The sequence below is a fragment of the Ranitomeya variabilis genome, chromosome 3 (genome assembly GCF_051348905.1).
Source record: "Ranitomeya variabilis isolate aRanVar5 chromosome 3, aRanVar5.hap1, whole genome shotgun sequence".
Classification (NCBI taxonomy): domain Eukaryota; kingdom Metazoa; phylum Chordata; class Amphibia; order Anura; family Dendrobatidae; genus Ranitomeya; species Ranitomeya variabilis.
Genome location: NC_135234.1, coordinates 16,980,559 through 17,006,855, shown reverse-complemented (window position 1 = coordinate 17,006,855; position 26,297 = coordinate 16,980,559).

The following is a 26,297-nucleotide window of genomic DNA, read 5'->3' as shown; positions in this document are numbered from 1 at the left end:
ACTCCAGCTCTGGGATAAGCATAAGCATGGAAAGGGATTATACAGTACTACTGAGCAGTGTAGATATGACTCCAGCTCTGGGATAAGCATCAGCATGGAAAGGGATTATACAGTACTACTGAGCAGTGTAGATATGACTCCAGCTCTGGGATAAGCATCAGCATGGAAAGGGATTATACAGTACTACTAAGCAGTGTAGATATGACTCCAGGTCTGGGGTAAGCAGCAGCAAGGGATTATACAGTACTATTGAGCAGCATAGTTATGACTCCAACTGTGCTATAAGCAGCAGCATGGAAGATGTTGTTCAACAGTACAGAGCAGTGTAGATATGAAGCTAGCGCTAGAGTAAGGTAAACAGAAATTTTACAAAGTAGAAGCATTGAGGACAATATGCAGCAGTTATGCACAGTTCTGAGCAGTGTGCCTGTGAATCAATTCTGGATAAGATAAAATATTAGAAAAAAGCAGCAGTAGCATGGCAGACAATATAAAACTGAGCAGTGAAGCTGATAATCCAGACTTGGGAGTAAGATAACACAATTATTAGAAAGCAGCAGCATGGAGGACATTGTACGGTATATCAGTACCTAGCCGTGCAGCTGTGATTCCAGCAGTGCTGTGAGATAAGACAATTATTAGAAAGTAGCAGCTTTAAGAACATTATACAACTATACTGAGCAGTGATGCTGTGAATCTAGCTCTGGATATGAAAAACACTTTATGTAGCGACAGGCACATAAGAGGCCCCTAATGAAGAACAGTATATGGTCGCTTTGCAGCCCAATAGCTCATCATAATGCACAATTCCACATACAAAGCTGACATCAACCCCAATACTATCACCCCACTTGACAAAGCACTGGGGCAAGTGGGAAAAGTGAGGCTAAGTGCCAGAATTTGCCCATGTTATGTATGCCCTTTTTCTGGGACTGCTGAGAGATGATGTTTTTAGTCGGAGATAGGGTCAATATTCATGGCCCCTTGCTAGGTTGTTAATATCAGCCTGCAGCTTTCTGCCTAGCCTTTGCTGGTATTAATTATAGGGGGACCTTTCCTCATTTTTTGGAGGGGTCCCCGATTTTAATAACCAAGAAAGGCTTGGTAGACAGCTGTGAGGTGATATTAATAGCCTGGCAACAGCCATAGGTATTACCTCCTTCCCAGGCTATAAACATCAGCCCACTGCTGTCCGCTTTCCCTCTGCTGGTTAATAAAATTTTAGGAAATCCCGTGCCATTTTTTTAAAGTAATTTATTTAATAATTAACTACATGTACAGTAAACAACACACACTGTACTAATTATATATGTCGCTGACATCTTTATATCTATCTATTCTATGTGTATATATTCCATCTATTCTATTTTATCAGGTCACGTTGTGATTTTACTGTATGCGGCTGATGAAATGATGGGTTTTCAAAGACATGGGTGTGAAAAAAATTGGACGGCTCTAGTATGGTCCGAGTGCCGTGCGATCTTTTTCTGAAATCTATTGACTTCTATTGGCGAGTGTGATACGAAATTCACATCCACTCCCAGCATGCTCCGATTTTTTATCAGTCCAATGCCAATCTGATCGGAGCTGATAAAAAATCACAAATGATCATTGAGTCATTGAATAACATTGGTCCGAACGCAATCCGATTTTTATCGGATGGCATTTTCCCACTTAGGTGTATGTGGAAATTTATTCATGAGTATTTGCATATTAAGTAACATTGATCAGAGCCAAAAGATGGTTTCATCCAGAATGTGCAAAAAAATGCAACATTTTATTTATTTATCCATTTATCTATTTTAAATAAACACTGCACATTTTATGTGACATTTTGTCCTCACTTGTCATGTCTTCACAATTTGGGGCATTAATTTTCATGCACTTTAGCAAACATACCTCTAAAGACAAGCAAAAATATATAGGAAAATTATCTAAATTTTGGAAGAAAAAAAAGCAAATATATATATATATATATATATATATATATATATATACAAAATAAAAAAATGGCAAAAAAATTCACACAGAAAAAAATCAATCAAAGAGGAAAGGCTACAGGCAGCATTTTTTTTTATTGTATTTTTTAATATTTTTAGTCAATGGCTGAAGAGGATTCAAAAGAAATGGGAAAGAACCAAGAATGTATTTCTACGTCTTCCTCTTTGATTCAAATACTTCTGCATTGGTGATTTCCTAACAAAAAACAAAAAACAACTTTCTGCGGAATCACATCCTGATGATAAATCCACGCAGAATGTTAATTCAGGGATTCAAAGTCTGACACAGTTTTTTCTAAAAAAAAATCTCTGAGAAAAACATCATGTGTTCCATGGGACTTTGCAGCAGATTTTGTGCTGTTTGCTGCAAGTGTCGGCCGCCAATAAAATTCCACAGAATAAATTGACACGCTGTATATTGTAAATTTATATCTCAGGTCATATTTTGTTCATTTTTTATGCAGACTGTGAATATTATTTCAGTAAAATATTCTAAACTTTGCTACCATTGAAATGCAATATTAGAGATGCAGATTTTCCCAGCGATGTGCAGAGAGAAAATCCCAAAAGCCAGAAATGAATCCCGCAAGGTGGAAATATTCTCATGTATCAAAAATGTATCAGAATTTCTATGTTTTGCACTGACCTCATAATGCAGTGTGCGGGGCTCTAATAAATCTCAGGCACCACTTACTAAAACAATCCACGGTGGAAATTGATAAAAGCTTCAGGTTTGAAATCTGCAACACATCAACTTATGCTGCAAATATCAGTGTGAATTTCACCCTTCACCATGCAGAGTGACTAGTGCTGCTTCTCTGCATCTTCTGCGCAGCTGGAGTTGTGCATTATGTATTTCATTGGAACTAAGTTTAAATTAATTCTTTTTTTTTTTAAATGCATCTTATTTTTCTTTTCATTTCCCATTCCTTTTGTGTTTTCTTTAGGATAGCATTAAAACTTGCATGAAAAACTGCAAAAAAAACTGTCCAAAAAAACTGCACCAAAATCAGCCCTTAAGGGTATGTGTCCACGTTCAGGAAACGCTGCGTGTTTGACGCTGCGCAGAGCCGCAGCGTCAAACACGCAGCGTCCAGATGTTACAGCATAGTGGAGGGGATTTTATCAAATCCCGTCTCCACTATGCGTGGTAACACGCACCCGGCGGCCCTGCGATTCCGGTTTCCGATTCTGCTGCGCCGCCGCAAGGTATATCACAGGGCCCTATGTGTGGGGTGCGATGATGCCGGATGTGTGCAATGAACACATCCGGCATCATCGTGTCACAGAAGGGGGTGGGGCTTAGGGCAGAGCGGGTTTGCCGCTCCGTCCAAACCGCCAGCCATCCTGAAAGTGGAAACATACCCAAAAAGTTTCAACAAAGATGGCACTGAAAACTGCACCAAAAATGTTAGTAAATGTAGCGATGAAAACCGCATTGAAAAAGGCATAAAAATTGCACCAAAAATAAGCGTTAAAAAATCGTACAAAAAAAATAAAAATTGCACCGAAAACAGCCTCAAAAGGTTTTTATCAAAGAAGGTGCTGAAAACTACTCCAAAAATGTTAGTAAATGTAGCATCAAAAACAGCACTGAGAAAGGCACAAAAACTGCACCAAAAATGAACTTAAAAAATTGCACAAAAAAGACAATAAAAAGCTAAATAAAAAATTTGCACCAAAATCTGCATCAGAAAGTTTCATCAAAGATGGCGCTGAAAACTGCAACAAAAATGTTAGTAAAAGTAGCATCAAAACAGCACCAAAAAAGGCACAAAAACTGCACCAAAAATAAGCTTAAAAAATTGCACTAAAAATATAAAAAAATAAATAAAAAATTGGACCAATATCAGCCTCATAAAGTTTCATCAAAGATGGCGCTGAACACTGCACCAAAAATGTTACTAAAAGTAGCATCAAAAACAGCACCAAAAAAGGCACAAAAACTGCACCAAAATAGCTTAAAAAATTGTACAGAAAAAGACATAAAAAACCTAAATACAAACTGCACCAAAAACTAAATAAAAAGCTGCTCCTAAATCTTAATAAAGTAAAAAAAATTGCCTTCATTTGCATGTTCACATAATGCAATTGTAATGCATTTTTCCAAAATATTTTCTCAAATTATGGTAAAAATTGATACATTTTTCCCCATTTTTTCATAAATGTAGCTGAATTTTGGAAAAATGGGGAAAAAAAGCACCATAATCTCATGATGTGAACATGCCCTCAAGATGAATTATTGAATTACTGAAATATAAATGTTACGAATCTCTTGGTTGACATTATTTAGAACAGAATATTGGAAGTTTTTCATGAATTTTAATGATGTTTAATGTTGCAGAAATTAACAATGGCATGATCGCAATTACGTTAAAAAATGCTCACATCAAACGCAAAACATCTGACAAATGTTAACACAACTGCGGGACGCGTCTTTTGCTATTAATATTCAGAAACACAAGAGACAAAGTCTTTGGTTACTGAACCAATTAGATAACTAAGATAATTAGATTGTTAAATTCCTTTCAAAAGGCTGTCCTTGCTGTTTGCCTGAAATCTGTGATTACACTTTAATTATACCAGGCGCTGATTATTATTCTTTTTTCATCCTTTGAGGCAGTTGACATTTCCATAGGAAAAAAAAAAAGAAAAAAAAAATGCCCAAAATACTTTACAGCATAAATAATGTTTTCTGTGAGCAAAACAGCAAGAATGAACATTCTGCAAAATAATACAGAAGTGTCAACCCTTACCGTTCCGCTTGCATCATAATTGTGGAAAATCTTGAAAAAGAAATTAAAAAACTTGTTTTTTTGATACTCTGTTCTGGAAAGTTTCTGCTGTATGTGTCCATATGTGGCCACCTAGTGGTTGTGTTGTGGATTGCGGCTTGTTGAGGAGTTTGCAGGCATGTTCTAATTATGTAATAAATATGTATCATGAGAAATTGGGTTTGGTAATTACGCTCACAAAAAAGTAAATGTAGACAGGTGATAGTGATAGATAATAGATAGATAATAGATAATAGATAGATGATAGATAGATAGATAGATAGATAGATAGATAGATAATAGATAGATAGATAATAGATAGATAATAGATAGATAGATAATAGATAGATAGATAGATAGATAGATAGATAGATAGATAGATAGATAGATAGAGTACAGACCAAAAGTTTGGACACACCTTCTCATTTAAAAATTTTTCTGCATTTTCTTGACTATGAAAATTGTAAATTCACACTGAGGAATCAAAACTATGAATTAACACATGTGGAATTATATACTTAACAAAAAAGCGTGAAACAACTGAAAATATGTCTTATATTCTAGGTTCTTCAAAGTAGCCACCTTTTGCTTTGATGACTGCTTTGCACACTCTTGGCATTCTCTTGATGAGCTCCAAGAGGTAGTCACCGGGAATGGTCTTCCAACAATCTTGAAGGAGTTCCCAGAGATGCTTAGCACTTGTTGGCCCTTTTGCCTTCACTCTGCGGTCCAGCTCACCCCAAACCATCGCGATTGGGTTCAGGTCTGGTGACTGTGGAGGCCAGGTCATCTGGCGTAGCACCCCATCACTGTCCTTCTTGGTCAAATAGCCCTTACACAGCCTGGAGGTGTGTTTGGGGTCATTGTCCTGTTGAAAAATAAATGATGGTCCAACTAAACGCAAACCTGATGGAATAGCATGCTGCTGCAAGATGCTGTGGTAGCCATGCTGGTTCAGTATGCCTTCAATTTTGACTAAATCAACGGTGTAACCAGCAAAGCCCCCCACACCATCACACCTCTTCCTCCATGCTTCACGGTGGGAACCAGGCATGTAGAGTCCATCCGTTCACCTTTTCTGCATCGCACAAAGACACGGTGGTTGGAACCAAAGATCTCAAATTTGGACTCATCAGACCAAAGCACAGATTTCCACTGGTCTAATGTCCATTCCTTGTGTTCTTTAGCCCAAACAAGTCTCTTCTGCTTGTTGCCTGTCCTTAGCAGTGGTTTCCTAGCAGCTATTTTACCATGAAGGCCTGCTGCACAAAGTCTCCTCTTAACAGTTGTTGTAGAGATGTGTCTGCTGCTAGAACTCTGTGTGGCATTGACCTGGTCTCTAATCTGAGCTGCTGTTAACCTGCGATTTCTGAGGCTGTTGACTCGGATAAACTTATCCTCAGAAGCAGAGGTGACTCTTGGTCTTCCTTTCCTGGGGCGGTCCTCATGTGAGCCAGTTTCTTTGTAGCGCTTGATGGGTTTTGCCACTGCACTTGGGGACACTTTCAAAGTTTTCCCAATTTTTCGGACTGACTGACCTTCATTTCTTAAAGTAATGATGGCCACTCGTTTTTCTTTACTTAGCTGCTTTTTTCTTGCCATAATACAAATTCTAACAGTCTATTCAGTAGGACTATCAGCTGTGTATCCACCAGACTTCTGCACAACACAACTGATTGTCCCAACCCCATTTATAAGGCAGGAAATCCCACTTATTAAAGCTGACAGGGCACACCTGTGAAGTGAAGACCATTCCCCGTGACTACCTCTTGACGCTCATCAAGAGAATGCCAAGAGTGTGCAAAGCAGTCATCAAAGCAAAAGGTGGCTACTGTGAAGAACCTAGAATAGAAGACATCATTTCAGTTGTTTCACACTTTTTTGTTAAGTATATAATTTCACATGTGATAATTCATAGTTTTTATGCCTTCAGTGTGAATGTACAGAAAAATCTTTAAATGAGAAGGTGTCCAAACTTTTGCTCTGTACTGTAGATGATAGATAGATAATAGATAGATAGATAGATAGATAGATAATAGAAGATATATAATAGAAAGATAATAGATAATAGAAGATAGATAGATAGATAGATAGATAGATAGATAGATAATAGATATATAATAGATGAATAGATAGATAATAGATCGATAATAGATAATAGATAATAATTCTAATTATAAAGATACTTTTCTGCCAGCCATGGAATTTTTTAACTCTATAATTTCCAGTGCGTAGCTCCTCGCCTTTATATTCCTGGAGGTTGTATCTAGCACCACTATATATTTGGCAGATAGGGGGACAAGTTAGACAGGTGTGATTAGCCCACACCGGGTCTTCATTTGCAGGACCTAGTTTATGGACGTCTGACCCATAGATATTCTTTTAACCCCTGTGACTGTCCCTTTCTATGTGTCCATGTACCTCCGTGTTTTCCATCTTGGTGACCCATTATTAGACCGGCGGGGCAGACATTAATGGAATCTCTGAGAAAGACTTTAGTAAATGTAAATGTGAAGAGGCTGTTAGTGAGTCCAGACCGATTGCTACAAAATTGTAGCAAAATAAGCCAAATAAGTGAGTGGATTTATGTCCCTGATTTCTCATTTCCTCCCATGTACGGAGCATCAATAAGAGACCGCGGGAGGAGGCGGATTATTTGCTTGTTCAGCACGGATGGTTCTGTTGGAGCATGAATGGCGCAGTGTGGGGGCCGCCCGGAGACATTAGAGAGATGCTTCCGTCCTCCTCTCCTTAATGTCGTCTCTTAGGTAAAGTGACCGTCTCCATATTTCCCATTACCTGGATCTGTCCCATTTCATCTCGGCAGCGCTCACGCTCTCCTCCCGCTCCCTGACAACAGCAAATTATCCATAGTAAGTGCTGAACTCGGGGTCACGGCTCGTGTATGGACACCGCCACCGAGCGCTCCCCACCCGCGGCTCCTGTCTGACTGCATCATATAATGTTTGAGCTGCATTTCGCTCTCTTCGTAAATTGCATTACGTAAAAGGGTTTTCTGGGTACACGGATTATTAAATCATTGTAAACTGAATGAGAAATGTTACATAGTTACATAAGCTGAAAAAAGACCAAGGTCCATGAAGTTCAACCTTTCTCCAATGAAGAAACTTCAGAATTTACTTGCTATTAGAATTCTGTTGTGTCACTGAGCTTTCATATGTGGTCATTAGGGTTGAGCGACTTTCATTTTTTTAAGATCGAGTCGGGTTTTGGAAAACCCGATTTTGTCCAGAGTCGAGTCGAGTGCAGTCGGCCGATTATCGCTAAAAGTCGGGGATCGACCGAAACACAAAACCCAATGCAAGTCAATGGGGAAGCATAGTCGGCAGTGAGTGGAGGCCAGGAAAACACCTACAGTGCCCATTTTAATGCCAAAAACATCCATTCTTGTTTCTGAAGCTTGTCAATCTTAATTAACTTTATAATAATAGTTGGGCATTGGAAATTGGGGGTCATTTGGCAAAAGTTGTGGGGGGTAGGGCTGGTTCAAGGTTTTAGTGGGCCCAGGAAACGTGGACTACGTCACGGCGGTGGAGCAGTGAGAGGTAAGTATGTCAAGTTTGCAAGTGCTGTGATCCTGAGCAAGCAGGGGGGGCCCACTCGTTCGCATTGGCACTGCACAGGGCCCCTCAAAGTACGGCGGTGTGTTTGACAGCGGGGGCGCCTCCCACCGGCAGAGACACTTTTGCGTACTATGAGGGGCCCTGTGCCAGTGACGTCGCCAACGAGTATGCCCCCCCACCTGATGAAGGAACCTGCACTTTCATCTGCACCTTCCTCTTTGTCCCTGTGTAAGGTGGTATAACATGCGGGAAGGGGAACCTTACTTTCAGCAGGGTCAGATTCTGGCTGTGTAGAGTGCAAAGGGAATGTAGTGGTCTAGGTCAATGTACCAGCAGACTCATCTAGCAGTGGCTGGGCAATGGGCAGGATGAGGAGGAAACAGATATAGGCCCAAAGAATAAAGTAGGCTAAATGCAGTTCAAAATTGGTAACAGGACTAAACAGGCGGCATTGCTTTGTTCAGTGGAGTAGCAAACCCAGGAGCAGCAGACACTGTTTTAAGGGCCCAACCACACTAGTAGGCCAAATGCAGTTTAATATCTGCTACTATAGGCCAAAAGCCTAAAGACTGAAGCTCAGCTTTATACAGTGGAGGACAACACCAGGGAGCGGCAGACACCGTTAGTAGGCCGTAACCACCAATTTTTTGTTAAAAAAGCACTTAATGAGAGCCAGAAGGTTGAAGCTCAGACAAGGCAACCTGGAGGAGAACACCAAGGAGGAGGAGAACACTCAGGAGGAGGACAACACCAGGGAGTGGCAAATAGAGTTATTAGGCCCCAACCACCAATTTAAAAAAAAAAACACTTAATGAGAGCCAGAAGGTTGAAGCTCAGATTTATTCAGTTGAGGACAACACCAGGGAGCGGCAAACAGAGTTATTAGGCCCCAACCACCAATTTTAGCACTTAATGAGAGCCAGAAGGTTGAAGCTCAGACAAGGCAACCTGGAGGAGAACACCAAGGAGGAGGAGAACACTCAGGAGGAGGACAACACCAGGGAGCGGCAAATAGAGTTATTAGGCCCCAACCACCAATTTTTTTAAAAAAAGCACTTAATGAGAGCCAGAAGGTTGAAGCTCAGATTTATTCAGTTGAGGACAACACCAGGGAGAGGCAAACAAAGTTATTAGGCCCCAACCATCAATTTTTTTTAAAAAAGCACTTAATGAGAGCCAGAAGGTTGAAGCTCAGATGTAGACAGTGGAGGACAATTTGAATTAGGGACTGCAGACAGACTTAGTAGGCTGTCCCCTGTGGACCATGCATCCACAACATTAACCCATTGCGCCGTAATGGACACGTAACCTTCCGTGGCCATGCCTACAGGTCCATGCGTCTGTTGTCAGGTGCACCTTTGTACTCACAGATTGCCAGAGTGCATGGACAATGGAGGTGGTGCTGGGGGAGGGCTGGGATGGCTTTTCTTGCAAAAGAAGTGTCGACTGGGTAGCTCGTAGCGTGGGACAGCATAGTCCATCATGGCTTTTTTAATATTACATAAAATAAAGAAATAGGCTCTATGCACTTTAAAATAGGTTCCAGGGGTACACGGGCAGCATTGGTGTGGTCAGCGGAGGAGGAGGATTGCAAGGAGGGACCGCAGACAGGCTTACTAGGCCTAAAATAACAAAAAGTAGGCTCAAGGCAGTTTTAAATCGGTTACATGGATACACAGGCAGCATTGTGGTCAGCGGAGGAGGAGGATTGCAAGGAGGGACCGCAGACAGGCTTACTAGGCCTAAAATAACAAAAAGTAGGCTCAAGGCAGTTTTAAATCGGTTACATGGATACACAGGCAGCATTGTGGTCAGCGGAGGAGGAGGATTGCAAGGAGGGACCGCAGACAGGCTTACTAGGCCTAAAATAACAAAAAGTAGGCTCAAGGCAGTTTTAAATCGGTTACATGGATACACAGGCAGCATTGTGGTCAGCGGAGGAGGAGGATTGCAAGGAGGGACCGCAGACAGGCTTACTAGGCCTAAAATAAAAATAAGTAGGCTCAAGGCAGTTTTAAATCGGTTACATGGATACACAGGCAGCATTGTGGTCAGCGGAGGAGGAGGATTGCAAGGAGGGACCGCAGACAGGCTTACTAGGCCTAAAATAACAAAAAGTAGGCTCAAGGCAGTTTTAAATCGGTTACATGGATACACAGGCAGCATTGTGGTCAGCGGAGGAGGAGGATTGCAAGGAGGGACCGCAGACAGGCTTACTAGGCCTAAAATAACAAAAAGTAGGCTCAAGGCAGTTTTAAATCAGTTACATGGATACACCGGCAGCATTGTGGTCAGCGGAGGAGGAGGATTGCAAGGAGGGACCGCAGACAGGCTTACTAGGCCTAAAATAAATAAAAATAGGCTCAAGGCACTTAGAGTTATCTCGCAGGGGTACACAGGCAGCATTGGTGTAGTCAGCGGAGGACGATTGCAAGGAGTGTCTGACACAGTTAGTACTCACAAAAAATAAATAGATGTTAATGTCTCGACAAAAAAAAAAAAAAAAAAAAAAAAAGTGTGGCATACTTAGGTACAGGGGTGGGCTTTTCTGCTGAGTTTCTGACATAGTAATTTGGCAGCACAACCGAGGAAACTGAATATAAACAGAAACCCAAGGAGTATATTCCAAAATATTTATTAAATAAAATGCAAAGCAGAGTAATTACTAACCAAGCAGGACTAAAGGATAATAACAGGTGAACCGCATGAAAATTTCAAATAGCCCCGTATTGTGAAATAAATAACACAACACTATGCTAGCCAAGAAATAGCATTGTACCAATAATATAATATAACATAAGTGCAATACATATAATGCTAAAATATGGTTCTGCTACACTGAAACGAGCCATCAGGCTCCCTAATTGAAAAAACCCACCATAGTATCTGTAAAGATAAAGTGCAATCCAAAATTGTTTGCAAAAGTGCAGAGTGTGCCAGGTAGGGAAAGATCAAAAATTAAAGTGCATACTGCCAATTAAAGCAAAGATATTAAGATGCTGCATGGGGGAAAAAAAGGGATTACCTATATGCGGTATTCAGCCTGAGATCCAAAACCTGCTGCCTCAACGCGCGTTTCGCCGATCTTCGTCAGGAGGCGTGGCTAAAGGATCGCATGTGTTACTATAAATAGGGGGAATTATCCAATAGGCGCGAAGGAGGGAAGTAACCAGGAATTACGTCGGCAATAGTGCGGCGCATGCGCGGGCGTCCCGGCAACCATAGGGGCTCTTCCTGCAGCGTCCATGGAACGCACACCATCCACCGTCGCATAGCGACGGTGACCGTGCGCGGACCAAGAGGGCGCGTCTGGAAGTCCCGGATGCCGTGATCCCGAGCATGCGCACTTGCCGAATCCGGATGATTTCTTCAGAAGGAAGAAAGGGAAGAGGAATACATGGGCAGATACCCAAAACTACCGAATGACCAACATACCTAGGTAGAATAAAAAAAGGGGCCAAAAAAGGGGGAAAAAATATATATATATAAGTGCCCAATTATAACAGGACTGCCATTCCGTGCCTATAGATATGAACCACCACCAGTGATGTATATTAATTTCAATAATCATTGAATAAATAGTGACATATAAATAGTTAAAATTACTAGAAAAACCAGATTAAATGAATATCACAATAATATATTAAGTGAAACAACTGCACCACTATCTTAATAATACTATATATAATATAAATAATACAAAAATATTACAAAATATTACAATATATAAACGAAGTAAAAATATTTTACAATAGTGAATCCGCCGGGCGATCAGTCCAAGCAAGGATTAAATTAAAGGGGAAGGATAAATAGAGGTTTTTTTTAAAAATTAAAAAATTTTATCCTTGCTTGGACTGATCGCCCGGCGGATTCACTATTGTAAAATATTTTTACTTCGTTTATATATTGTAATATTTTGTAATATTTTTGTATTATTTATATTATATATAGTATTATTAAGATAGTGGTGCAGTTGTTTCACTTAATATATTATTGTGATATTCATTTAATCTGGTTTTTCTAGTAATTTTAACTATTTATATGTCACTATTTATTCAATGATTATTGAAATTAATATACATCACTGGTGGTGGTTCATATCTATAGGCACGGAATGGCAGTCCTGTTATAATTGGGCACTTATATATATATATTTTTTCCCCCTTTTTTGGCCCCTTTTTTTATTCTACCTAGGTATGTTGGTCATTCGGTAGTTTTGGGTATCTGCCCATGTATTCCTCTTCCCTTTCTTCCTTCTGAAGAAATCATCCGGATTCGGCAAGTGCGCATGCTCAGGATCACGGCATCCGGGACTTCCAGACGCGCCCTCTTGGTCCGCGCACGGTCACCGTCGCTATGCGACGGTGGATGGTGTGCGTTCCATGGACGCTGCAGGAAGAGCCCCTATGGTTGCCGGGACGCCCGCGCATGCGCCGCACTATTGCCGACGTAATTCCTGGTTACTTCCCTCCTTCGCGCCTATTGGATAATTCCCCCTATTTATAGTAACACATGCGATCCTTTAGCCACGCCTCCTGACGAAGATCGGCGAAACGCGCGTTGAGGCAGCAGGTTTTGGATCTCAGGCTGAATACCGCATATAGGTAATCCCTTTTTTTCCCCCATGCAGCATCTTAATATCTTTGCTTTAATTGGCAGTATGCACTTTAATTTTTGATCTTTCCCTACCTGGCACACTCTGCACTTTTGCAAACAATTTTGGATTGCACTTTATCTTTACAGATACTATGGTGGGTTTTTTCAATTAGGGAGCCTGATGGCTCGTTTCAGTGTAGCAGAACCATATTTTAGCATTATATGTATTGCACTTATGTTATATTATATTATTGGTACAATGCTATTTCTTGGCTAGCATAGTGTTGTGTTATTTATTTCACAATACGGGGCTATTTGAAATTTTCATGCGGTTCACCTGTTATTATCCTTTAGTCCTGCTTGGTTAGTAATTACTCTGCTTTGCATTTTATTTAATAAATATTTTGGAATATACTCCTTGGGTTTCTGTTTATATTCAGTTTCCTCGGTTGTGCTATAATATTTGGAGTTTAAAACTTAATAGTGTTTGATCTTGTGGATATATCTTGTGTCTCTAATAGTAATTTGGCAGTAACTATTTAATGGTGCCAATATAGGACACTGACCCAGACTACTTTAACTAGCATCATAGATGTCAACAAATTGGTATTGTCAGTGCCAGGCATTGAATGATGTCAGCGAATAGACTAAACATTGGTGGAGCTGTGCGAGATAATTTTGCACGTGGTAGAGCACAGTTTGAGCTGGGGGGGGTGAACTCTCTTGTGGCCGGCTGTACCGTCCCAGGGCCCCTCATGTTACAACGGTGTGTCTGACGTTGGGTGCGCACCACCACCGCCAGAGACACTACATTGTACTATGAGGGACCCAGTGGCAGTGCCGTCGACCAAAAGCGAGCACACCCACCTCTTCAGACAAACGGCACTCTAACGGGTGCTTGCGCCAAGTGGCGAGACCACGGCCCCGTGGGGGGAGTTTTCCCATTCAGGGAGGTGTAAACATGTCGTATGCTGGACAAACAGCTGCTGCAAATTAAGAGATTGGAACACTCAGTAAGACCAGTCCACAAGCAAGACCTTTTTATAGGAAAGCTAGGTGTCAGCCGGGAAAGGTGGGGCAAAATAATTTGAAATCCAGGAGTGGTTCATTTTAATGAAGGTGAGATCATCCACATTTTGGGTAGCCAGACGAGTCCTTTTTTTCGGTTAATATTGAACCAGCAGCACTGAATACTCTTTCTGATAGCACACTAGCTGCTGGGCAAGCAAGCTCCTGCAATGCATATTCTGCCAATTCAGGCCAGGTGTCTAATTTTGATGCCCAGTAATCAAATGGGAATGACGGTTGAGGGAGAACATCGATAAGGGATGAAAAATAGTTAGTAACCATACTGGACAAATGTCTCCTGTCACTTTGAATAGATGCTGCAGTGCCTATCGTGTCTGCAGTCATTGCGAAATCACTCCACAACCTGGTCAGAAAACCCCTCTGTCCAACGCCACTTCTGATCTGTGCACCTCTAACACCTCTGCCATGTAGCCCCCTGCAGCTCGTGTGAGAACCATCACCGGCGCTGTGTGCTGGGAATGCCTGAATCAAACGGTCTACAAGAGTAGCTTGTTTGGTTGCTAATATTTGTTCGAGGTTCTCATGTGGCATAATATTTTGCAATTTGCCTTTATAGCGAGGGTCAAGGATGCAGGCCAACCAGTAATCGTCATCGTTCATCATTTTCGTAATGCGTGGGTCCCTTTTGAGGATACGTAAGGCATAATCCGCCATGTGGGCCAAAGTTCCAGTTGTCAAATCTGCGGTTGTGCTGGTTTGAGGGGCAGTTACAGGCAAATCTACGTCACTTGTCTCCCTTAAAAAAACAGAACCCGGCCTTGCAACGCCACTAATTTCGGTTGGCCCAGGAGAAGCTTCCTCATTAAAAAAGTACTCATCCCCATCATCCTCCTCGTCCTCCTCCTCCTCTTCGCCCGCTACCGCGTCCTCTACACGGCCCTGACCAGACAATGGCTGACTGTCATCAAGGCTTTCCTCTTCCTCGGCTGCAGTCGCCTGCTCCTTTATGTGCGTCAAACTTTGCATCAGCAGACGCATTAGGGGGATGCTCATGCTTATTATGGCGTTGTCTGCACTAACCAGCCGTGTGCATTCCTCAAAACACTGAAGGACTTGACACAGGTCTTGTAGCTTCGACCACTGCACACCTGACAACTCCATGTCTGCCATCCAACTGCCTGCCCGTGTATCCTCCCACAAATACATAACAGCACGCCTCTGTTCGCACAGTCTCTGAAGCATGTGCAGTGTGGAGTTCCACCTTGTTGAAATGTCGATGATTAGGCGATGCTGGGGAAGGTTCAAAGACCGCTGATAGTTCTGCATACGGCTGGAGTGTACGGGCGAACGGCGGATATGCGAGCAAAGTCTGCGCACTTTGAGGAGCAAGTCGGGTAACCCCGGATAACTTTTCAGGAAGCACTGCACCACCAGGTTTAAGGTGTGAGCCAGGCAAGGAATGTGTTTCAGTTGGGAAAGGGCTATGGCAGCCATGAAATTCCTTCCGTTATCACTCACTACCTTGCCTACCTCAAGATGTACAGTGCCCAGCCATGACTGAGTTTCTTTCTGCAAGAACTCGGACAGAACTTCCGTGGTGTGTCTGTTGTCGCCCAAACACATCATTGCCAATACAGCCTGCTGACGCTTGCCACTAGCTGTCCCATAATGGCACACCTGGTGGGCAACAGTGGCAGCTGCGGATGAAGTGGATGTGCGACTGCGGTCTGTGGACGAGGTCTCGCTTCTGCAGGAGGAGGAGGAAGAGGAGGAGGGGGGGCGAACGCCTACAGCCAACTCTTTCCTTGACCGTGGGCTAGGCAGAACTGTCCCAATATTGCTGTCCCCTGTGGACCCTGCATCCACCACATTCACCCAGTGTGCCGTGATGGACACGTAACGTCCCTGGCCATGCCTACTGGTCCATGCATCTGTTGTCAGGTGCACCTTTGTAGTCACAGACTGCCTGAGTGCATGGACGATGAGGTCTTTAACATGCTGTTGGAGGGCTGGGATGGCTTTTCTAGAAAAGAAGTGTCGACTGGGTAGCTCGTAGCGTGGTACAGCGTAGTCCATCAGCTCTTTGAAAGCTTCGCTTTCAACTAACCGGTAGGGCATCATCTCTAATGAGATTAGTCTAGCAATGTGGGCGTTCAAACCCTGTGTATGCGGATGCGAGGATGAGTACTTCCTTTTCCTAACGAGAGTCTCATGAAGGGTGAGCTGGACTGGAGAGCTGCATACGGTGGAACTAGCGGGGGTGCCGGTGGACATGAGTGACTGAGAGAGGGTTGGAGATGGTATTCTTGCCGGTGCCCTACATGCAGTGTTTCCTACTACTAACCTGGTGATTCCCTGACTGCTTTGGCCTGGTGACGAAAGCTGCACAGATACTGCAGGTGGTGTGGGAAATGGTCGGCTTACAGTGAGGGAAGGGATGTAGCGTTGCTGACTAGCTTCATTGGCCGAGGGTGCTGCAACCTTTAGGGACATTTGGTAGTTAGTCCAGTGTCATGGTTCCCAATGGCAAGGGAACGTAAGAAACATATAAGTAACGAACGAGCTCTCGGGTGATGGAAACTCGAGTTGACCGTGAGCTAAATCTACCACACAACTAACAGTAGCCAGGGAGCATACCTACGGCTTCCTATATGCCACGCGCCAGCCGGAGGACTAACTACGCCTGGTAGAGGAAGAAACAGACCTGGCTTACCTCTAGGGAAATCCCCCAAAAGATGATAGCAGCCCCCCACATGTAATAACGGTGAATTAAGAGGAAAAGACATACACAGTATGAAAGTAGATTTAGCAAAGAGAGGTCCACTTACTAGATAGCAGAAGGATACAAAAGAGGACTTCACGGTCAACTGAAAACCCTTTCAAAAACCATCCTGAAATTACTTTAAGACTCCTGTGTCAACTCATGACACAGGAGTGGCAATTTCAGCCCGCAAGAGCTACCAGCTACAGAGAAATACAAAAACTGCAAACTGGACAAAAGGTACAAAACAAAAGGACAAAGTCCACTTAGCTGATCAGCGGACTAGTAGCAGGAACATGCAACCGAAGGCTCTGGTTACAATGATGACCGGCAAGGAAATGACTGGAGAGCAAGGCTAAATAGGAAACTCCCAAACACTGATGGAAGCAGGTGAACAGAAGCAGCAAAGTGCAAACAAGTCACCAGTACCACCAGCAACCACCAGGGGAGCCCAAAAAGCAGATACACAACAGTACCCTCCCCTTAAGGAGGGGGCACCGAACCCTCACAAGAACCGCCAGGGCGATCTGGATGAGCCCTATGAAAGGCACGAACCAAATCCGAGGCATGAACATCAGAGGCAGTTACCCAAGAATTATCTTCCTGACCATAGCCTTTCCATTTAACCAGATATTGAAGTCTCCGTCTGGAAATACGGGAGTCCAAGATCTTCTCTACGACGTACTCCAATTCACCCTCCACCAGCACAGGAGCAGGAGGTTCAGTAGAAGGAACCACCGGTACCTCATATCTCCGCAACAACGACCGATGGAACACATTATGGATAGCGAAAGATGCCGGGAGGTCCAAACGAAAGGAAACAGGGTTAAGAATCTCCAAAATCCTATAAGGACCGATGAACCGAGGCTTAAATTTGGGAGAAGAGACCCTCATAGGGACAAAACGGGAAGATAACCACACCAAGTCCCCAACGCGAAGGTGGGGACCAACATGACGACGACGGTTAGCAAACTGCTGAGTCCTCTCCTGGGACAATTCCAAATTATCCACCACTTGTCCCCAAATCCGATGCAACCGATCCACCACCGCATCCACTCCAGGACAATCCGAAGATTCAACCTGACCAGATGAAAAACGCGGATGAAACCCTGAATTGCAAAAGAAAGGAGAAACCAAAGTGGCAGAACTAGGCCGATTATTAAGAGCAAACTCCGCCAACGGCAGAAAGGCAACCCAATCATCCTGATCCGCAGACACAAAACACCTCAAATAAGTCTCCAAAGTTTGATTAGTTCGCTCCGTCTGGCCATTGGTCTGAGGATGGAATGCAGACGAAAAGGACAAATCAATGCCCAACCTGGCACAGACTGCCCGCCAAAATCTAGACACGAACTGGGTACCCCTGTCAGAAACGATGTTTTCCGGAATACCATGCAAGCGAACCACATTTTGAAAAAACAGAGGGACCAACTCAGATGAGGAAGGCAACTTAGGCAATGGCACCAAATGAGCCATTTTAGAAAAACGGTCACACACCACCCAGATAACAGACATCTTCTGAGAAACAGGGAGATCCGAGATAAAGTCCATAGAGATGTGCGTCCAAGGCCTCTTCGGAATAGGCAAGGGCAACAACAACCCACTAGCCCTAGAACAACAAGGCTTGGCCCGAGCACACACATCGCAAGACTGCACAAAAACACGCACATCTCGAGACAGGGAAGGCCACCAGAAGGATCTAGCCACCAAATCTCTGGTGCCAAAAATTCCCGGATGACCTGCCAGAGTAGAAGAATGAACTTCCGAGATGACTCTAGTGGTGCACTCGTCAGGAACAAACAGTCTACCAGACGGACAACGATCAGGTCTATCCGCCTGAAATTCTTGCAAAGCACGTCGCAAATCTGGAGAGACAGCAGACAAAACCACTCCATCCTTAAGGACACCAGCAGGTTCAGAATTCCCAGGAGAGTCAGGCTCAAAACTCCTAGAAAGAGCATCTGCTTTCACATTCCTAGAACCCGGTAAGTACGAGACCACAAAATTAAACCGGGAAAAGAACAACGACCAACGTGCCTGTCTAGGATTCAGGCGCCTGGCAGACTCCAAATAAATTAAATTCTTGTGATCAGTCAAAACTACCACCTGATGTCTGGCACCCTCAAGCCAATGACGCCACTCCTCAAATGCCCACTTCATGGCCAAAAGCTCCCAATTACCAACATCATAGTTTCGCTCGGCGGCCGAAAATTTTCGCGAAAAGAATGCACAAGGTCTCATCACTGAGCAGTCAGAACTTTTCTGCGACAAAACCGCCCCCGCTCCGATCTCGGAAGCATCGACCTCAACCTGAAAGGGAAGAGAAACATCAGGCTGGCGCAACACAGGGGCAGACAAAAAGCGGCGCTTAAGCTCCCGAAAGGCCTCCACGGCAGCAGGGGACCAATTGGCAACATCATCACCCTTTTTAGTCAAATCCGTCAGAGGTTTAGCAACGCCAGAAAAACCAGCTATAAATCGACGATAAAAATTAGCAAAGCCCAAGAATTTCTGGAGACTCTTCAGAGAAGTAGGCTGCGTCCAGTCGTAAATAGCCCGAACCTTGACAGGGTCCATCTCAATAGAAGAAGGGGAAAAAATATACCCCAAAAATGAAATTTTTTGAACCCCAAAAACACACTTTGAACCCTTTACACACAAAGAATTCTCCCGCAAAACCTGAAAAACCCTCCTGACCTGCTGAACATGAGACTCCCAGTCATCAGAAAAAATCAAAATATCATCCAAGTACACAATCATAAATTTATCCAAATATTCACGGAAAATATCATGCATTAAGGACTGAAAGACAGAAGGTGCATTAGAAAGGCCGAAAGGCATTACCAAATACTCAAAATGGCCCTCAGGCGTATTAAATGCGGTCTTCCACTCATCCCCCTGCTTAATTCGCACCAAATTATACGCCCCATGAAGATCAATCTTAGAGAACCACTTAGCCCCCCTTATGCGAGCAAACAAATCAGTCAGCAAAGGCAACGGATACTGATATTTGACTGTAATTTTATTCAGGAGACGATAATCAATACAAGGCCTCAGAGAGCCATCCTTTTTAGAGACAAAGAAAAAACCGGCTCCTAAAGGTGATGAAGAAGGACGAATATGTCCCTTTTCCAGGGACTCCTTAATATACTCGCGCATAGCAGCATGTTCAGGTACAGATAGGTTAAACAAATGACCCTTTGGAAATTTACTGCCAGGAATCAGATCTATGGCGCAATCACAATCCCTGTGAGGAGGGAGTGAACCAATCTTAGGCTCTTCAAAAATATCACGATAATCAGACAAAAATGCCGGAATCTCAGATGGAATAGATGACGAAATGGACACCATAGGAGTGTCCCCATGAGCCCCCCGACATCCCCAGCTTAACACAGACATAGCCTTCCAGTCAAGGACTGGGTTATGAGACTGTAACCATGGTAATCCAAGCACCAAAACATCATGTAAATTGTACAACACAAGGAAGCGAATCACCTCCTGATGGTCTGGAGTCATACGCATAGTCACTTGCGTCCAGAACTGTGGTTTATTACAAGCCAAAGGTGTAGAATCAATACCCTTCAGAGGTATAGGGACTTCCAGAGGCTCTAAATCAAACCCACAGCGCCTGGCAAAGGACCAGTCCATAAGACTCAGAGCGGCGCCAGAGTCCACATAGGCATCCACGGTAATAACTGATAATGAACAAATCAAGGTTACAGACAAAATAAATTTGGACTGTAAAGTGCCAATTGAAATGGACTTGTCAACCTTCCTAGTACGCTTAGAGCATGCCGATATAACATGAGCAGAATCACCACAATAGAAGCATAACCCATTTTTACGCCTATAATTCTGCCGCTCGCTTCTGGACATAACTCTGTCACATTGCATTTTCTCTGGTGTCTCTTCAGAAGATACCGCCAAATGGTGCACGGGTTTGCGCTCCCGCAAACGCCGATCAATCTGAATTGCCATTGTCATGGACTCATTCAGACCTGTAGGCGCAGGGAACCCGACCATAACATCTTTAACGGCATCAGAAAGGCCCTCTCTGAAATTTGCCGCTAAGGCGCACTCATTCCACTGAGTAAGCACAGACCACCTACGAAATTTTTGGCAGTATATCTCCGCTTCATCTTGCCCTTGAGATAGGGCTATCAAAGCTTTTTCAGCTTGAATCTCCAAATTAGGTTCCTCATTAAGCAACCCTAAAGCCAGGAAAAACGCATCCACATTGAGCAACGCAGGATCCCCTGGTGCCAATGAAAATGCCCAATTTTGAGGGTCACCTCGCAGCAAAGAGATTACAATCTTAACCTGCTGGACAGGATCTCCTGAGGAGTGAGGTCTGAGAGAAAGGAATAATTTACAATTATATTTGAAATTCAAAAACCGAGATCTATCTCCGGAAAACACCTCTGGTGTAGGGATTTTAGGTTCAGAAATAGGAGCATGTATAACAAAATCTTGTAAATTTTGAACCTTCGTAGCAAGATTATTTAAACCTGCAGCCAAACTCTGAGGATCCATCTTTAAACAGGTGAGCTCAGAGCCATTCAAGGATTATAAGGAGAGAAAGGCAAAGGCTGTAATTAAAGCTGAAATACAACTGATCCAACTATGGAGCAAGCATAGAGGAAAAAGGGAAAAAAAAATAATAATTTACAGACTTCTTTTTTCTCTCCTTTCTTCTGCCAATAAGTTTAACACAGGCCGGTCATACTGTCATGGTTCCCAATGGCAAGGGAACGTAAGAAATATATAAGTAACGAACGAGCTCTCGGGTGATGGAAACTCGAGTTGACCGTGAGCTAAATCTACCACACAACTAACAGTAGCCAGGGAGCATACCTACGGCTTCCTATATGCCACGCGCCAGCCGGAGGACTAACTACGCCTGGTAGAGGAAGAAACAGACCTGGCTTACCTCTAGGGAAATCCCCCAAAAGATGATAGCAGCCCCCCACATGTAATAACGGTGAATTAAGAGGAAAAGACATACACAGTATGAAAGTAGATTTAGCAAAGAGAGGTCCACTTACTAGATAGCAGAAGGATACAAAAGAGGACTTCACGGTCAACTGAAAACCATTTCAAAAACCATCCTGAAATTACTTTAAGACTCCTGTGTCAACTCATGACACAGGAGTGGCAATTTCAGCCCGCAAGAGCTACCAGCTACAGAGAAATACAAAAACTGCAAACTGGACAAAAGGTACAAAACAAAAGGACAAAGTCCACTTAGCTGATCAGCAGACTAGTAGCAGGAACATGCAACCGAAGGCTCTGGTTACAATGATGACCGGCAAGGAAATGACTGGAGAGCAAGGCTAAATAGGAAACTCCCAAACACTGATGGAAGCAGGTGAACAGAAGCAGCAAAGTGCAAACAAGTCACCAGTACCACCAGCAACCACCAGGGGAGCCCAAAAAGCAGATACACAACAGTCCAGGCTTGCAAATGCATGGTGGATAAATGTCTATGCATGCAACTTGTATTAAGACTTTTAAGATTCTGACCTCTGCTTAAGGTAGTTGAACATTTTTGACAGATGACTTTGCGCTGATCATTTGGATGTTGTTTAAAAAAATGCCAGACTGCACTCTTTCTACTATCAGATACCTTTTCAGGCATTGCAGACTGAGCTTCTTTAACCGGATGGCCACGCTGTCCTCCAACTGGTTTTGGTTTTGCCAAGCGTTTTTGGCCAGATACGGGCCCGGCAGATGGAACCAGTTGTGATGTTAATGCCTGCTGTGGCTCCTCCTCCTCCGCTTCAGAACTACTGCCGACTGCACCCTATTCCCCCAATGGCTGCCAATCGGGGTCAACAACTGGGTCATCTATGACCTCCTCTTCTATGTCGTGTGCAACTTCGTCTGTGTCACCGTGTAAGCCGGTGGTATAGCGTTCGTGACGGGGCACCATAGTCTCCGCTGGGTTTGATTCTGCCTCAGTACACTGCGAGGGCAATGTTCTGGTCTGAGTCAAAGGATCAGCATAGTAATCTGGCTGTGGCTGTGCATCTGTGCACTCCATGTCCGATTCAACTTCTAATGGGCATGGCCTGTTAACTGTTTCACTGTCTAACCCCGGAACGGTATGTGTAAAGAGCTCCATGGACTAACCTGTTGTGTCGACTGACACATCCTTCACTGTTGTTCTGGGTGAAGGACACAAGGAAGCGACTTGTTCCTGACCGGGAGCATCCACTGATGATGCACTGCTCTGACATTTGGCACTTTCCGAGGAGGAGGCGAAAGAGCTAGAGGCAGAGTCAGCAATGAAAGCCAATACTTGTTCCTCCTGCTCCGGCTTCAAAAGTGGTTTTCCTACTCCCAGAAAAGAGAGCGTTCGAGGCCTTGTGTAGCCAGACGACGAACCTGGCTCAACAACTCGAGACTTAGGTGCTGTACTGCTTTTACCATCACCACCTGATGCTCCACCACCACTACCATCATTACCAGCTGACAATGACCGCCCACGGCCACGACCTCTTCCACTAGACTTCCTCATTGTTTGCAAAACGTAACCAAAGTAACGGTATTTGTTACTGTAAAACAACTTATAAGGTGAACTCAAACTTCTGTAGGATTTATATATACCTTTATAGGTGCCTGACACTGAAAGGAAAATCAGGCCCAATGTTACACACTAGGTTTTCTGTGCCCCAATAATTTGAGACAGATGGCACACACAGGACTGGCACTCAAGCAGAAATGCCAATCTTAATCTCCCACTATTTTTTTTTTTACAGGGAGAATTTACAAAAAAAAAAAAAATGGCCCAATATTACACACTGGTTTTCGGTGGCACACAAGGAGAGACAGATGCCACACACAGCAATGGCACAGAGGCAGACTTGCCAATCTTTATCTCCCACTATTAATTTTTTTTTTTACAGGGAGAATTTACCCCCCCCAAAAAAATGGCCCAATATTACACACTGGTTTTCGGTGGCACACAAAGAGAGACAGATGCCACACACAGCAATGGCACAGAGGCAGACTTGCCAATCTTTATCTCCCACTATTAATTTTTTTTTTACAGGGAGAATTTACAAAAAAAAAAAAATGGCCCAATATTACACACTGGTTTTCAGTGGCACACAAGGAGAGACAGATGCCACACACAGCACTGGCACAGAGGCAGACTTGCCAATCTTTATCTCCCACTATTAATTATTTTTTTTACAGGGAGAATTTACCCCCCCAAAAAAATGGCCCAATATTACACACTGGTTTTCGGTGGCACACAAGGAGAGACAGATGCCACACACAGGACTGGCACAGAGGCAGACTTGCCAATCTTTATCTCCCACTATTAATTATTTTTTTTACAGGGAGAATGTAGTGCCCCCACCGCCGCAGGGCCGAGGGGTACCCGGTACCGGGCCTCTGAGTCTCTGCTCTGGGGTCGTCACGGTGGCTAGGCCCCGGTCCGTGACCCTGCCGTGGGGCGCACAGCAAATAATTGATATGAATGGTGCGGATGGTGATGTGGTGCCGTAGTGGTGCGGTGCAGTAAATAACGAGGACACCAGGTTGCAGTCTCTTTACCTCTTTACTGAAGATCTCTGGGTCCTCAGTCCGGAATACGGTTCACCAGGCTGCGCAAGTCCGGCCGGTCCAATGGCACCTCCAGAGTTCTCTTCACAAGTGGAAATCTGTGCCTTCCCCCTAGCGCTAGGTGTTGCGTTCCTTCCCTGCTGTGCTTACAGAAAGTCCCCACAACTGTTGTGTCTGTTTCTTAAGTTCCCTCACAACTCGATTAGATGATGTTCTGCTAATCCTCCGTCCCTCCCTGATGTTCTGGTTGGGACGGCACCCATTTGACGGGTAGGCTCGGAGCTCTTCCGGGACCCTAGAGTCGCCCCTCTCCACAAGTTGCCCCCCAAGACTGCATAGGTGATTTAAGTGAGACAGCCCGCCTTAGACTGACTGCCCTGCCGCTGTTTAGAGTACTGCTTGAAGCTGAATGTTAAGATACTCTCTCGGCGTTCCGGCCACCGGTTGTGCGCCTCAGTAGGATGTTGCCTCGGTCTTACAGCACGACTCCTACTGGTGTTCTCCTTATTGCATTGATCTCGTTTCTCACTCAACACAATCTATCTCGCTTCTGATCCTTCCTTGGGCACCGCCGCTATCCTGAGCAGGCACGGTCCCGTTACGTTCGCTCAATTTGCCAAGCCTCTGTCAGGATCCCACCCCTGACAGAGACCCTACTGTATCTTCCCCTACAACACCCTCTGCCACAAGGTGTTGCCTGGTTCCAACCCAGTCAGCTTTCTGATCTAACTTCCTGCCTGACCCCCAGTTTACCCACTATGGTGGGTAGTGGCCTAGTGAATAGAACCCTTAGCTCCCCCCGGAGGCCCGACTGTGAAATGTATTGGTGTCTGTGATACCTGATCAGATGAACTCCTTCAGTGCCATCAGACGTGCCATAGCTCCCCTTAGCGGCGGAGCCACAGTACTGCAACGACCAGGACTCTGGGGCGCTGCACTCCCCCCTGGTTAAACACAGTACTCCGGGACTGGGAAGAAAACAACAATACAAGTTAGCAAAAAGACATACAGTTTTGTTGAGTGCAATAACAATAAGTAAGCTTGAACAGAGCTTCCCTTTATGGGAGGTGAGGACGCTTGAACGTTACAAACATGGTTAACATTATAAATTACAGGCTACAAATAACTCCTGTTACCCAACCGGGTATTCTACTTAGTGCAAACGTTTGCATAATAAGTTAACATTGTCCTTAAGGATGTACACTCTAAATCCGCTAAAGACCTTCTTATAATCACATTATAAGGCAATTTAACTTTTACATTCTCCTTCTTTAAATCTGCAGGGCCGCCTGTCCTAACGGCACCAGACCTACTGCCTCTCCTTTCTTACAGGACCGCTCCTTTCAGTCCGAGCCTTCTGTCTTTTCAACTACTATACACAGTATAGAACATAACATTACTTTCAGTTTAAGAGCACCGAGTCATCTCTACATGACTCCTAAGAGGACTCAGGGTTTACCTTCTGTCCTCGTTGTCTATCAACATTATCAAACATTTTCTATAGAACAATAGACCTTCTCATTATCTTTCAGGGAACATCATCAGCATTTCTTTACAATTAACTAGTTGGATACATTTAACTTTTTCTCGCAAACATTATCATCGCTTTCTCTTTATCAAAACATTATTGCTATCTCTCAGTCTTAAAGCAATATTACTCTCTTAAGTGCAACACATAAACATCCCCTTTAAGAGGGGACCACGTCTCTATGAGGTAGCATATCTTCTCAAGCTACCAGTCCGTACTCAGCAAAGGTTCCAGTGTGGTATCTTCACAAAGAGTCCTTTTTTGAAGTAAAACCAGTAGGGAGCGCCTTTAATAAGGTGCAAACTATTTACAAAAAGTTTGTATCATGCACTGTTCATGATTGCGGCAGTTCTAAAAACTTGTGCAAAACTTTAGAAAAATAAACAAAACACAATAGGGATCCCAGGTCAACAAAGGGATCCCCTTTAAAAGTTAACCCTGAACGGGTTTAGC